Raw genomic sequence first — 14,712 nt, forward strand, 5'->3', positions numbered from 1 at the left:
CACGCAATGACTCTGTAGTTTTTTAATTACTATAAGTTTCCATCTCCTCTCTCATACAGCCAGCTGGATTTCATGCTACTTATTCACTGCAGAGTTAAGGCAGAATGCTATAAGACAGAATTTGACTAAGATAGAATTTGACTAACAGAACATTTTAGTTTTTATTTTTCTGGCATGTATGTATTTGTATGCATGTGGGTACACACGTGTGAAGGTGTGCATGCATGTGTTCAAGTATGTGTGGAACACTGGGTGTTTTCTTCAGCTACTCTCTACCTAATTCTTTGAGACAAGGTCTCTAATTGGTTCTAGAACTCATTGATTCAGCTAGACAAACAGATGAGCCTGTCTCTACCTCTCCAGTGTTGAGATTACAGGCATGGGTCACAATACCTGGCATCTTACATGGGTATGAGGATGTGAACATAGGTTCTCATGCTTGCATGGCAAATGCTTCATCCCCTATCCCCTCTCCCTAACTCCTAACAGTCTTTTGTTGTTTTTGATACAAGGTCTCCTGTATATGCAGGCTAACCTTGAACCCACTATGTGGCCTGGAACTTATGACAGCTCTCCTGTGCTCCCAAATGCTGTGATTACAGGTGTGCATTGTCATGCATGGCTTACAGTTAGAATCTTAACATAAGTAATTACTATCTTAATATGGCATTACTAGAAAGGAATTTAGTCTTCTATCAACATACTTACAATATGCATACTATCTGACCACATCATTTTGTTTACAAATCTCCCCTTAGGAAATAATCAGGAAAATGTACAAGTATTTATTTGTGGAGATGTTCAGCACTGTACTAATAGAAAATACTTAAAATAAGCTAAAGTGTCCATGATAGGGATTATTTAATCCACAGAGTACCTTCTGTGTGGAAAACATTATTTAGGCATTACAAGTATATGAGCTAGGGTGAGGGATGAAGCTCAGTTGCTAGAGTGCTTGCCTAGCATGCATGAAGCCCCAGGTTCAATCTCTAGCATGGCGTAAAATGGGGGAGTCAAAAGGAATAAAAAATAAATAAAATGAAATATTAGTATAGTACTTTCGTCTGAGATCATGAGGTGAAGATTCCTAAAACAACCTGACCTGAAATCCTAGCACCTGGGTAGAGGCAAAAAGATCAGAAATTCAGTCATTCTTGGCTACACAGTAAGTTCAAGGCCACTCTGGGATACATAAGACTTGTCTTACTGGGCATCGTGGCACATACCTTTAATCCCAGCACTTGGGAGGCAGAGGTAGGAGGATTGCCATGAGTTTGAAGCCAGCCTGAGACTATTACATAGTGAATTTCAGGTCAGCCTGAGCTAGATAAGAACCTACCTCAGGGGGGTGGGAGAGAGACCTTGTCTCAAATAAAATAAAACCACACAATCAGAGGGAGAGAGAGCTCAGTAGTTCAGTGAGTCAAAGCTATCTAAGCATGAAGACCTGAGTTTGATGCCCAGTGCCCATGGAAGAAGCTGGGCATGGTTGTACATGCCTGTGGCCCCAGCACTAGAGGGGGGTGGAGACAAGCAGGATCACGGGGCTCACTGCTTAGCTAGTCTGACCAAAGAATGCAGAATTCCAGGTTCAGTGAAAAGCTTTGTCTCAAAAAGTAAGCCAGAGAACACCCAGTTGTCCTCCCTTGGCATGTGCACAGCATGGGTCCATACAATAAAAAACTACTCTTGGAGCTGGGGAGATGGCTCAGTGGTTAAAGGTGCTTGCTTGCACAGCCCACTGACCCCAGTTCAATTCCTAAGCCACCCACTTAAGCAGGAGGTGCAAAAAGTAGTGCAAGCATCTGGTGACCACTTGGCAAATGTGTATGACCATGCATGCACACACACCAAATAAGTAAATAATTAAAAGAATATTCTCAGCCAAGCATGGTGGCACACACCTTTTATCTCAGCACTCTGTAGGCAGAAGATGGACTGCTGTGAGTTGGAGGCCAGCCTGGGCTAGAGTGAGGCCCTGCCTTGGAAAAAAATAAACAAAAAAGGCTCAGTCAGTAAAGTACCAACTGTGCAAACATGAGAACCTGGGTTTAGACCCCCCCAGCTTCATGTAAATGCCAGGTACAGTGGTGTACCTATACCTCTAGCACTTGAGAAGCAGAAACAGGAAGATCCCAGGACATGCTGGCCAACATGAGCCAAACAAGTGAGCTCCAGGTCGAGTGAGAGACCTGCTTCAATAAATGAGGTGGGCAACAACTGAGGAAGACGTTTTAAGTTGACCTCTGACTTCCAAACATACGCACACACATGTGCATGCATGTGTAACACACACAGATCCTCTTGACTAAGGATACTCTATGTTTTATTTCCAACTGCATAACTCATGTTATAGATATACTTTCTGGCTGCTAGGTAGATTTAAATTAAATGCATTTGGTCTATGACCCAGAAAAATAAGTGGAAATGACCTATTTTGTTTGGGATCTCAAAGACTGGAGAAAGTTAGAGGAAGAGATTGAGACCCTAAGGAAGGAACAGAAAAGGAAGAGTAAATATTTGTACAGAAATTATTGTGGGGGCTGGAGAGATTGCTTGGTGCATAAGGCACTTGCCTGCATAAAGTGGTGCATGCATCTGGAGTTTATTTGCAGCAGCTAGAGGCCCTGTCGTGCCCATTTTCTCTGTCTGTCTCTCCTCTCTATCTCGTCCTGCTTGCAAATAAGTTTAAAAAATTTTTTTAAATTATTGTGGTTGGATGTGGTGGCGCATGCCTTTAATCCCAGCACTCAGGAGGCAGAGGTAAGAGTTGAGTTCAAGCCCACCCTGAGACTACATAGTGAATTCCAGGTCAGCCTGAGCTACAGTGAGACCCTACCTCCAAAAAAACAGAAAAAGAAAAAAAAAAAAAAAGACCGTGGCACTGTCTTTATGGACTTTTTTAAAGACAGGGTGTCACACTGTAGTGCAGGCTAGCCTCAAGCTCGAAGCACTCTTCCTGGTTCAGTCCTCAGAGCGCGGAGACTACTGGCATGTGCCACCACACCCAGTTCTTTCTGAGCTTAAGAACAGAATTGTTATTCTGACTGGCATTAAGTGATCCAAGCTTAAAGGAAATGGTTTAAATTCTCTAGTAACAATTTCAGGTAGCTTATATAAACATTGTAAGTATACCTTTGCAGCATTTGCTTGGTCAAAGCCCCAGTCAAAATATTTGCACTGTTTTAATTTTCACACCTAAAACAGAAGAGTGACACAAATTAGATACTATTGGTTCTGTACATTATTTATTAATATGCTGAAAATTTTTCTTAGTTAGTTCTAGTTTCTGACTAGAAGTTTGCTTTTGTACTGAATAGCATTACAAATACTTCCTTAAAGCAAATTAGTTAATTTTATACTCTTACATATGAACTCATTTCTTAGCTTTCTTGACAATTTTATCCTGTAGTAAGAGTTACCAAGAGAGTAAGGTAAGAAAACAATCATGTTTAACAGCAAGCTAAGTTGGACACTGAGATGAAAAATATGTATCATGTGATACTTCAAATGTGGCTATTTGAAAAATATCTACATATTTGTTTCATTTGAATCTGAAGATCACCAACAGTAAGCAGTTTATACACGTATATATAACTATGGGATCAATTTAAGAAAAACTTATTCAAGAATAAAAAAAGCCGGGCGTGGTGGCGCACGCCTTTATTCCCAGCACTCGGGAGGCAGAGGTGGGAGGATCACCATGAGTTCGAGGGCACCCTGAGACTACATAGTGAATTCCAGGTCAGCCTGGACCAAAGTGAAACCCTTCCTCGAAAAACCAAAAAAAGAATAAAAAAAAATTCCAGCCGGGCGTGGTGGCACACGCCTTTAATCCTAGCACTTGGGAGGCAGAGGTAGGAGGATCGCTGAGTGTGTCACCCTGAGACTACAGAGTGAATTCAAGATTATCCTGGACTAGAGTAAGATTCTACCCCTGTCCTCCCCCAAAATAAAAACAAAATTAGTTACCGACATTTTTTATACAGAATCTTCAAAGTTTATCAATCATCATTTTATTATTATTATTATTATTATTTTGTTTGTTTTTTCGAGGTAGGGTCTCACTCTAGCACAGGCTGACCTGGAATTCACTCTGTAGTCTCAGGGTGGCCTCAAACTCACAGCCATCCTCCTGCCTCTGCCTCCTAAGTGGTGGGATTAAAGGTGTATGTCACCATGCCCAGCCTCAATCATAATTCTTAATATATAAATATATACTTCTTTATTGAACCTTATGAACTTAATGCTTAAGAAACTAATTCAGCAAATTTCTTTCTCTTATTCCTCACGTTTCACTCTAAATCAGGCTGACCTGGAACTCATTCTGTATTCCAGACTGGCCTCAAAACTCCCAGCAAACTTGCTTTAGGATTAAAGACATGAATCCCTATACCCAGAAAATTTCTTTTCAAAAAAAATTTAGGGCTGCAGATATGGCTTAGCAGTTAAAGTATTTGCCTGCAAAGCCAAAGGATCTTGATTCAATTCCTCAGGACCCACATAAACCACATGCACAAGGTGGCACATGTGTCTGGAGTTCATTTGCAGTGGCTGGAGGCCCTAGTGCACCCATTCTCTTCCTCTCTCTCTCTTTCTCTCTCAATTAAATAAATAAATAAATAAAAATTAGCCAGGCATGGTGGTGCAGGCCTTTAATCCCAGCACTCAGAAGGCAGAGGCAGGAGGATCGCCATGAGTTTGAGGCCTGAGCTACAGTGAGACCCTACCTCGAAAAACAAACAAAATTTTTTTTAATGTTTTTGTTTTGATTTTTTTTTTTTTTGTTTGGTGGAAAAGAAGAGAAATGCTTAAGACAAACTGGAATTTTGAGGTGTGTACACAGCAGCAACAGTATTTAAATACAAGTGGTTTTTGGCCTAGTTATCTATAAATAACACTCATAAATTCTTAGTAAATTTAGGCAAGTTCAAAAGTTGACACCAAAACAACTACAATTTACCAACTGGCATTTTACATATATTCACAAAAACCTTTCTACACAGACAGTGCCGTGATTGTGAGGTGAAGGTTACCTTGTGTATTTCCTTTCATTAGTCAGTGTAACTTGTGTATAGCCTTGACAACTAACATTGTAACTTGATCACATTAGGGAACTGTTTTAGTGCCTGCTAGGTAAGTGTTCTTTCTCAAGGGACTATCCTAGGCCAATGGAAGGATTCAGATCAACTCAATAAACCTTTATAGAGAAAACCTGGTCTGTGTCTGTCACAGGTAGCAAATATTAGATTAGATCCAATTTTAGACTCTGTAGTGTTGGGTAAGACTGGAGTAAAAAAAAAACAAAAAACTTCAGGACTATTACTAAAGGGGATTTGAATTCAAAGCACTTCTCTCGCAGAAAACTCGAGCACAAATTGGGATAACTCATGTTTCATTTGATACAGAATTATATCTCGTGAAGTAGAAATGACAAAACAATTCACCCTGGCATTTTCTTCAGGACTTGCAAGCAATATTTATAATTCTAATAAGTAAGGACAAGAGACAGAAGTGGTCAAGGTGCAAAGTCTAAAGGAGAGGGATAATTTCAGAGTTGCAGTATAGCTAGACTGCAACAAGCTTCCTTTTCCTTTAAAGGAATCCTATACCAAGAAGTTACAACCTGAAGCCTTAAACGATCGTATGGCTCTATAGGGTCTTCCAAAAACAAGACACCAGAAAACACAGGCAATTAACATGGGCCCTGCAACTTACAATATTAAACCACCACATGCCATCAAGTTCCACATTACTCTATTTTCCCAAATGTAATCATGGATAAAGAGCACAGCAGAACCACAAAGTTAACCAAGCAGAGGTTTATCTTTAAAGATCTACAGTAACTCAAAGGAAAAGCGAGCAAATGGTTGCGGCATACCAAATCCTTTATGTTTAAAATAGCCAGGAAACTATTTTTAAAAGTACTTTCCAAAACTAAGCACTTTTATGTCATATATTTTCACTTTATTGTCTGAAAGTGACTTGTTTGATATTTTTGTTGTTGTTGTTTGTTTTTGCAGTAGGGTCGCACTCTAGCCCAGGCACTCACTTATGTAGTCTCAGGGTGGCCTTGAACTCACTGCGATCGTCCTACCTCTTGATGGCTTCTTTTCCTTGAAGTGGACTCCAAGGCTTCACACATGCTAAGCATGCATGGTCACTAAGTTATACTCCAGCCTGCTTACCACTTATACACATATAGTTCATTCTTAAAATTTTTCAACATTGAAAATTTCTCAACATAATCAATAGCCTATTTGCTTGATGATATCCATAAGCCTTAATTTGTCTAGAAATACAACTGGTGATTCTCATCCCATGTTAAGGCGGTATCAGATGGGCAGTACACTATATAACTTGATGAGTGACAGAAATAAAAGGTATTTAGTGATAACTTCATTTTATTTTATTTTATTTTATTTTTTTGAGGTAGGGTTTTGCTCTATCCCAGGCTGACACTGAATTTACTATGTAGTCTCAGAGTAGCCTTGAACTCACAGCGATCCTTCTACCTCTGCTCCCAAGTGCTGGGATTAAAGGCTTGCACCACCAAGCTCGTCTCTAGTGATAACTTTAGAACTTTAATGTTCTTAAATCACAGGGGAAGAAAAACAGTCTGTTCACTGTGTTTTTCTCCCTTGCTTTAAACTGGACTATTTGCCAATATTCTCCAATCCTAAAGGCAAGTTGGCATCATACCTGATAGACTCAAGCTGCGCAGCTGTTCTAACAAGCTCTTTACTACACTTGACAGTGGAGACAATGTCACTTGGCTAAATCTTGCTAACATATTGTTCTTTTTTAGGTATTTAGTATATTTTTATTTAAAAAAATAAAAACTAGCCAGGCATGGTGGCACACACCTTTAATCCCAGTACTCAGGAGGCAAACGTAGGAGGATCACCCTAAGTTCGAGGCCACCCTGGGACTAGAGAAAAACCAAAAATAAAATAAAAATAACAAAAACTAAAAACCTAGCAAGGAACAGTAATGCACACTTGCAATCCCAGCACTCCAGAAGCCAAGACAGAAGGATCATTGCTGGTTGCAAGGCTTTCTGGGCTACACTGCAAGTATGAGGCCAGCTAGGACTACATAAAAAGACTATTTAAGGGCTGGAGAGATGGCTTAGTGGTTAAGCGCTCGCCTGTGAAGCCTAAGGACCCCGGTTTGAGGCTCGGTTCCCCAGGTCCATGTTAGCCAGATGCACAAGGGGGTGCACATGTCTGGAGTTCGTTTGCAGTGGCTGGAAGCCCTGGCTCGCCCATTCTCTCTCTCTCTCTCCCTCTATCTGTCTTTCTCTCTGTCTGTCACTCTCAAATAAATAAATAAAAAATGAACAACAACAACAAAAAAGACTATTTAAATAAAGTGAGGGGGCTGGAGATATGGCTTAGCGGTTAAGCCCTTACCTATGAAGCCTAAGGACCCCGGTTCGAGGCTCGGTTCCCCAGGACCCACGTTAGCCAGATGCACAAGGGGGCACACGCATCTGGAGTTCGTTTGCAGTGGCTGGAGGCCCTGGCGCGCCCCTTCTCTCCCCCCCCCCCCGCCTCTTTCTCTCTCTGTCACTCTCAAATAAATAAAAACAAACAAACAAACAAAAAGAAAGTAAGGAGGGCTGGAGATATGGCTCAGTGATTAAGGCACTACTTGCCTGCAAAGACTAAAAACCAGAGTCCAATTCCCCAATACCCATGTAAAGCCAGATGCACAAGGTGGCTCTTTTGCAGTGGCAGGAGGCCCTGGCATGTCTGTTCTCCCTCTCTAGTAATAAATATTAACAAAAAGCAAAGGAAGAAAAGAGAAAGCCCTACAAGATATTACATTTTCTACTAGCAAAATTATTTTGGTTCTTTTATCATCACTAATTAAACATGCTAGAATGCCAATCAGGTGCTCTGTACTTGGACACATTTGAGAACTGGTATTCTAATATAACAACACTTGTAAATCAGTGAGTTTTAAAAACTTTTTACTCAGCTGGAGAGATGGCTTAGTGGTTAAGGTGTATGTCTGCGAAGCCTAAGGACCAAGGTTTAATTCTTCAGGGCCCAAGTTAGCCAGATGCACATGGTGGTGCACATGTCTGGAGTTCATTTGCAGTGGCTGGAGGCCCTGGCAAGCCCATTCTCTCTTTCCCTCTCTCTGTCTCAAATAAATGAAATAGATAAGTAAAATGCTTAAAAATGTCTTATTTATTTATTTAATATTTTTGGTTTGTCAAGGTAGGGTCTCGCTCTATCCCAGCGTCACCTGGAATTCACTATGTAGTCCCAAGCTGGCCTCGAACTCATGGTGTTCCTCCTTTCTCTGCCTCCTCAGTGCTGGGAGTAAAGGCGTGTGCCACCACACCTGGCCCCTTACTTATTTTTACGTGTGTGGTGTGGTGTGGTGTATGAACATGTGTGTGCAGATGCCTACACTGCATACACATCCATGTGGAGGTCAGAGAATGTTGGTGTCATTTTCTTATCCCTCATCCAGGTACCTCTTTGAGACAGGGTCTCTCCCTCAACCTAGCTGCCATCCTGTTGGCGAGCCATGGTGATTCTCTCTATGGGCCTAGTTAGAGATGCGTGTGGCACAAGAGCTTTTTACCTGGGTTCTGAGATGATCAAACTTGGGTGGTCTCCAGCCTGAGAGGCCCTTGTGATTAAGTGGTAAGGCTTTTAACTGCTGAGCCACTTCCTCAGCTCTTATTTATTTGTTGTCTGTGAATGTCCCATGGCACGTGTGTGTATACTGGCCCTTGCCTTCCACTTTGTGTTGAGGAAAGGTCTCTTATGCTCACTGCTGTATTTGCCAGGGAGCTTCAAGATTCTGTTGTTTCGGCCTCCCTTCTCACCATAGACGTGCTTAGACTATAGATGCTCAGGTTGCATGTCTGACTTTATGTGGGTCCTGGCGATTCGAACTGTGGTCTTCTGGCTTGCACAGCATGCTATTTACCAAGACTGTCAATGATTCCCATTTACCTTAGTGCAACAAAAATTATTTAAAAACACATTTATTTTTATTTTTATTTATTTATTTGAGAGTGACAGAGAGAGAAAGAGGCAGATAGATAGAGAATGGGCATGCCAGGGCATCCAGCCATTGCAAACGATCTCCAGATGCATGCGCCACCTTGTACATCTGGCTTATGTAGGTCTTGGGGAATCGAGCCTCAAACCAGGGTCCCTAGGCTTCACAAGCAAGCGCTTAACTGCTAAGCTATCTCTCCAGCCCCAATTATGATAATTTATAGCAATAATAACCTCGTAAGCATAAGGCTTTATTGCTTTAGATAGAATGTTTAGAAACTGGGGCTAGAGATATGGCTTAGTGGTTAAGGTATTTGCCTGTGAAGCTTAAAGACCGAGGTTCAATTCTCCAGTACCCAAATGCACAAGGCAGCACATGCATCTGGAGTTCATGTGCACTGGCTGGAGGCCCTGGTGTGCCCATTCCCTGTCTCTTTCTCTCACATTCATTCACTCAAATACATAAACAAATATATAACTTTTAGAAACTACAAGTAAAGCCTAAGCACTTTATCTTCAGAAGGATCTCCTTATGTGTCCTAGGCTGGCCTTGAACTCTAGATTCTCCTGCTTGGATTATAGGTATGTACTGCCATGCCCTGTTCCTCATCACTTTTAGATGGTCTGTCAACTTGGAATATAGCTCAGTTCTAATATGTGTGAGAAGGCCCTAGGATCAATCCCCAGTACTGATGGGGTGCTGATGGCAAATCCTGAAGATTGCTATGAGTTTAAGACCAACCTGAGATTACATAGTGAGTAGGTCAGTTTGGGCTACAGCAAAACTATACTTTGGTGGGGGAGGGGAAGGAAATGAACTCATATATAATCATATATAAAATGTGGCTCTGAGCTGGAGAGATGGCTCAGCAGTTAAAGGCCACTTGCCTGTAAAACCTGATGGATGGACTGGGTAACGTGGGGTTGATTCTCCAGTATCCACAAAAAGTCAGATGCACAAAAAGTTGCATGCATCAAGAGTCTGTTTACAGTGGTAGGAAGCCCTGGAACACACATTTTCTCTCTCAGTTTGTAAATAAATAAATAAATAAAAAATATATTTAAGCTGGGCGTGGTGGTGCATGCCTTTAATCCCAGCACCCAGGAGGCAGAGGTAGGAGGATTGCCATGAGTTTGAGGCCACTCTGAGACTCCACAGTGAATTCCAGGTCAGCCTGGGCTAGAGTGAGACCCTACCTCAAAAAACCAAAATATATATATACACACATATATATTTGTTTATTTAAAAATGTGTTGTTAATGTATATATTTGTGAACATATTTTTTGAAATTTTTTTTATTTTTATTTATTTGAGAGAGACAGGCAGAGAGGGAAAGAGGCAGAGACAGAGAGAGAGGGTATGGCACACCAGGACCTCCAGCTACCGAACTCCAGATACATGCCACACCTTGTGCAACTGGCTTAGTGGGTACTTGGAAATCAAGCCTCAAACTGGGCCCTTAGGCTTCACAGGCAAGTGCTTAACTGCTAAGCTATCTCTTCATCCCAAGATATTTTATTTACATTTTCCATTATACATTCTGTATCTAAATATTTGTTGAAGAGGTCTCCAAAATTTTTAGGTAATAAGAAAGTATATGAAAGAATAAATGAGGCAATGTATTTGATATACAGTAGTATTTATCCAAAAGCTTGACCTTTGGGTTTTAATGAAATAGAAAAACACGGAATTAAAAAAAAAAGTGTATTGAAAAAATATTAAGGTTTTAACAACTTGGGCAAAAGCCAGGAAAATTTTAAGATAAAACTGATAACCCTAAGTTAGAAACTACTTCTTTTTCCTGTTTAAAGACTAAGTCACACCCTTTGTTTGAATAAGCAGGCCTTTATCAAATGGTGGTCTTATTTTTAAAAATGCTAGCCTGTGGCACTTGAACTTATTTAAATATATTAAAGGACCTCAGTGTACTAGGGAAGCAGTCCTGATTGCTGTAGTGGCTCATTCTGGTATAGTTATCTCTACTTGAAACTTGAGAGGTAGAGTCAGGGGGATTTGATGTTCAAGGTCACCCTAGGAATTCTAGGCCAGCCAGGGCTTTTTTCCCTTGCTTCAGGGGAAAATAATATATATGTATACATTTGATTCCTGCTCTACTCAGGAAGCTCAATCTTCCCCCTATGAAGATGTACTGTCTTGGTGAATTGCTACAGAGTTTCATGGAAAGACAAACAGAAAACAGAAGTACACTATCAGAAGGCTAACCACTCATCTATAATTCTGAATCAATTCCTACTTGCATTCAGGCTCCAACATGATTAGTTGATTAGGAAAACAACCTTCAATACCCTCTGGCTGAAAATAACTGGTCTTCCAGATTGTCATCTTAGTTTAGAGATTTCCAAGAACACACTTGCAATTCACTTCTACAAACTTTGAATTATCTGTAAGACAAGTAGTAAGGACTAGGAAAAAAATAAATAACCAAGACAGAGCATAGAAGAATCTTTGTTTTTTGAGGCAGGGTCTTGCTCTAGCCCAGCCTAACCTGGAATGCACTATGTAGTCTCAGGGTGGCCTTGAACTCACAGCAATCCTCCTACCTAAGATATACACCACCACGCCTGACTCGGCATAAAAGAATCTTTAACTTTTAGGTCAATATGTTCATACTATTCTCTCCTTCTATTATATAGAAGTCTACTTTAAAATCTTAAGTGACAATGGACAGCCTTAAATCCATTTTACAATCCTAGTAAAAATCAATCTCTAAGGGCTGAGGAAATAGCTCTATTGTTGAAGTGCTTGCCCTACAAAGCATGAAGACCTAAGTTTCTATTTCCAAATTGCCACATAAAAGCTGGGAGTGGGCCCAATGCTAGGCACCAGCCCTGAGGAGTTGGAGACAATCCCTAAGATTTGCTAGTCTAGCCAGATTAGTGACCTCCAGGTTCAGTGAGACCCTATCTCAAAAAATAAAGTGGAGAGTGGGCTGGAGGGATGGCTTAGTGGTTAAGGTGTTTGCCTGCAAAGCCAAAGGACCTTGGTTCGATTCCCCAGGACCCACGTAAGCCAGATGCACAAGGGGGCTCATGCATCTGGAGTTCACTTGCAGTGGCTGGAGGCCCTGGCACACCCATTCTCTCTCCCTCTCTCTCTCAAATAAATAAATAAAAATAAAGTGGAGAGATGCTAAGAAGACATTCAATACTGACCTCTGGTCTCTACACTAGCATGTGTGCACAGGCAAGCAAACACACACACACACACACACACACACACACACACACACACACGACACACGCACTAAAAATCCCAAACCCAGGCCTCCCGGTGTTTTTTAACCAACCAACTGGTTGACAGTGTTTATGAAGCTAATAAAAGCAAGCACTACACTGGGCCAGGCGTGGTGGCGCATGCCTTTAATCCCAGCACTTGGGAGACAGAGGTAGGAGGATCAGGAACGCTGTAAGTGTGAGGGCACCCTGAAACTATAAAGTGAGTTCCAGGTCAGCCTGGGCTAGGAGACCCTGCCTCTAAAACAACAAAAACGTACTACAGTGGCTGGAGAGATGGCTCAGTTAAAAGCACTTTCTTGCAAAGCCTGACAGCCTTGGTTCACTTTCCCAGTACCCATGTAATGGCAGATGCACAAAATGGTGCATGTGTCTGGAGTTCATTTAGACTGGAGGAGGCTCTGACACTTCCATTCCACTCCCACATCTGTCTTTCTTGTATACACACACACACACACACACACACACACACTGCATGGGGCTGGGGAGATGGCTTGGCAGTTAAGAGCATGAGGCTGAGGCCACCTGAGTTCAATGCCTCAGCACCCACGTTAAAACATCTGGGCAAGGGCTGGAGTGATAGCTTGTTGGTTAAGGCACTTGCCTGCAAAGCCAAAGCACCTCGGTTCAATTCCCCAGTACCCACGTAAGCCAATGTCCAAGGTAGCACATGTATTTGGAGTTTGTTTACAGTGGTTGGAAGCCCAGGCACGCTCATTCTCTCTCTCTGCTTCTTTACCTCTCTCAAATTATATATATTCTGTGTGTGTGTGTGTGTGTGTGTGTGTGTGTGTGTGTTATATATAACATCTGGGCAAGGCCATTTGTCTGTACCTCCAGCCGTGCGAGGGTGAAGGCTCAGTCTCCAGAACTGCCCAGGCTCACTGACAGGGGGAGGGAGAGGGGAAGGGCAAAACACGGCAGCTCTGGGTTGTGTGACAGCTTTCTTCTTCAGCTAACAGGTGGATGAGTCAGAGAGAACAGCGGTGTGCTCTGCCCCGACCTCCACATGCACACGTACACACACCACGCAAGTCCACTTAAGTCAATTGCGAACGGTCTGCCAGAGGGCTGACCGTGAGGCTCGCGACAATATGGCCTGGAGCTCTGCTCAGCTGTCTAGGCCTTGTTTACAGAACAGGCACGGAAAAAAAAAAAAAAACAAAAAAACTCGCACTTCCTTTGCACCACTCCGGCAAGTGACGCGACAGCAGTCACTGCACCGGCGGCCGAGCTCGCCGGCGACAACAGCCGGGGGCGCGCTCCCGCACGTCCTCCAGGTCACCTTCAAGGCCCGCCGAGCGGCGCCCGCTCACCTAGCGACCCGCCGGCCTCCCCTTCGCAAACTCGGAAGTCGCCGGCCGGGTCAGGCCACCAGCGCCCAATCCCGGCGGCGTCCAAAGTCTTCGTCCCCGGCGGTGCAGAGCTCAGGGGCGGGGACGCTGGGACTATATTAAGCCGCGGAGGCCACGGGTGGAGGGGGGGACAAGTGGGGCCGGGAGGCGGGGCGTCGGTGTGCGCGCCCCGCCCGCGGCTCCCGGGGGAGCGTGCCGAGCGAGCCGGGCTCCGGCGCGCCGCTGGTAAACAAAAGGCTCGCAGGCGGCGGGGGCGGGGGCGCGATCAGGTGACAGTGCCAAGCCGGTTTCGCAATCGCCGTAACGGGGTTCCTCGGGTCCGCAGCCCTACTTTGATCACGGCAGGTCGCCCTCCCCAAAGCGAAAAGCCGGATCTGAGTCCGTGGCGCCCGGGTCGCTTCCGGAGCCCAAGCCGTCACGACACTCCCGTGGGACTCGGTCGCCCGCCCCCTCCCCCGAGCGGACCGGGCTTCCCCCCCGTTTCACACCCCACCCCCAGGCTGCGTAGCAATTCCGGGCACGCAGTGACAGGAACTGGGGACCCCCCCTCCACCCCACGTAAGCTGTCGCCGCCGAGTCGGGGCTGAAGACCTCGCTTCGGGAAAGGGCCCGCGCTCCCCCCCCCCCAAGACCCTCCAATCCGGCTGGAGGCCAGCGGGCCGCCGCCGGCTCTTCTCCCGCAGATACCGGGTGGGGAGGACCTGGGACGCCACTCCGCCCTCGGGTGCCCGGGGTCGGGCCGGCTCCGGGTACCTCTAGGCGACAGGGAAGAGCGGCCAGCAGCGACGAGCCCCGCGGCGCGGCGAACTCTCCAGCACCGGCGCCTCCTGGAACCACTAGTCTCCGGCGCTGCTCACAACAAAGGAAGCATGTGACCGTCCGGCCCAAAACACTGAGCGTCACCCGCTCTTAGCCAATCGGGCGGGCGTCACTTCCCGGGGCATTCTGGGAAATGTAGTTCTCATTCCCGGGCCGGCGCCCCGGGGCCATCTGGGTTCCGCTATAGAGCAAGACCCAACCCGAGTCCTGCTCAGCCCACGTTTTAGGTAGACACAGGTTGAGGAAACTCACC

General features: G+C 44.3%; 1 protein-coding gene across 3 annotated transcripts in view; it reads right to left on the minus strand.

Moving 5' to 3' along the window:
- Klhl24 (kelch like family member 24) overlaps nucleotides 1–14,514 on the minus strand; it is a 44,035-nt gene extending 29,521 nt beyond the window's left edge. The window contains exons 1-2 of one of the 3 annotated variants that reach the window (XM_045149729.1): nucleotides 14,394–14,514; nucleotides 3,136–3,198 (exon numbers count right to left, since the gene is read on the minus strand). The gene's annotated coding sequence lies outside the window, so the exon portion shown is untranslated. Of the gene's footprint in view, nucleotides 1–3,135; nucleotides 3,199–14,327 lie in introns of all 3 variants that reach the window. The other 2 variants (XM_045149730.1, XM_045149731.1) reach the window with 2 other exon arrangements.
- Between the last annotated feature and the right edge of the window lie 198 nt (nucleotides 14,515–14,712).

Source organism: Jaculus jaculus, chromosome 5 (assembly GCF_020740685.1).
Source record: "Jaculus jaculus isolate mJacJac1 chromosome 5, mJacJac1.mat.Y.cur, whole genome shotgun sequence".
NCBI lineage: Eukaryota > Metazoa > Chordata > Mammalia > Rodentia > Dipodidae > Jaculus > Jaculus jaculus.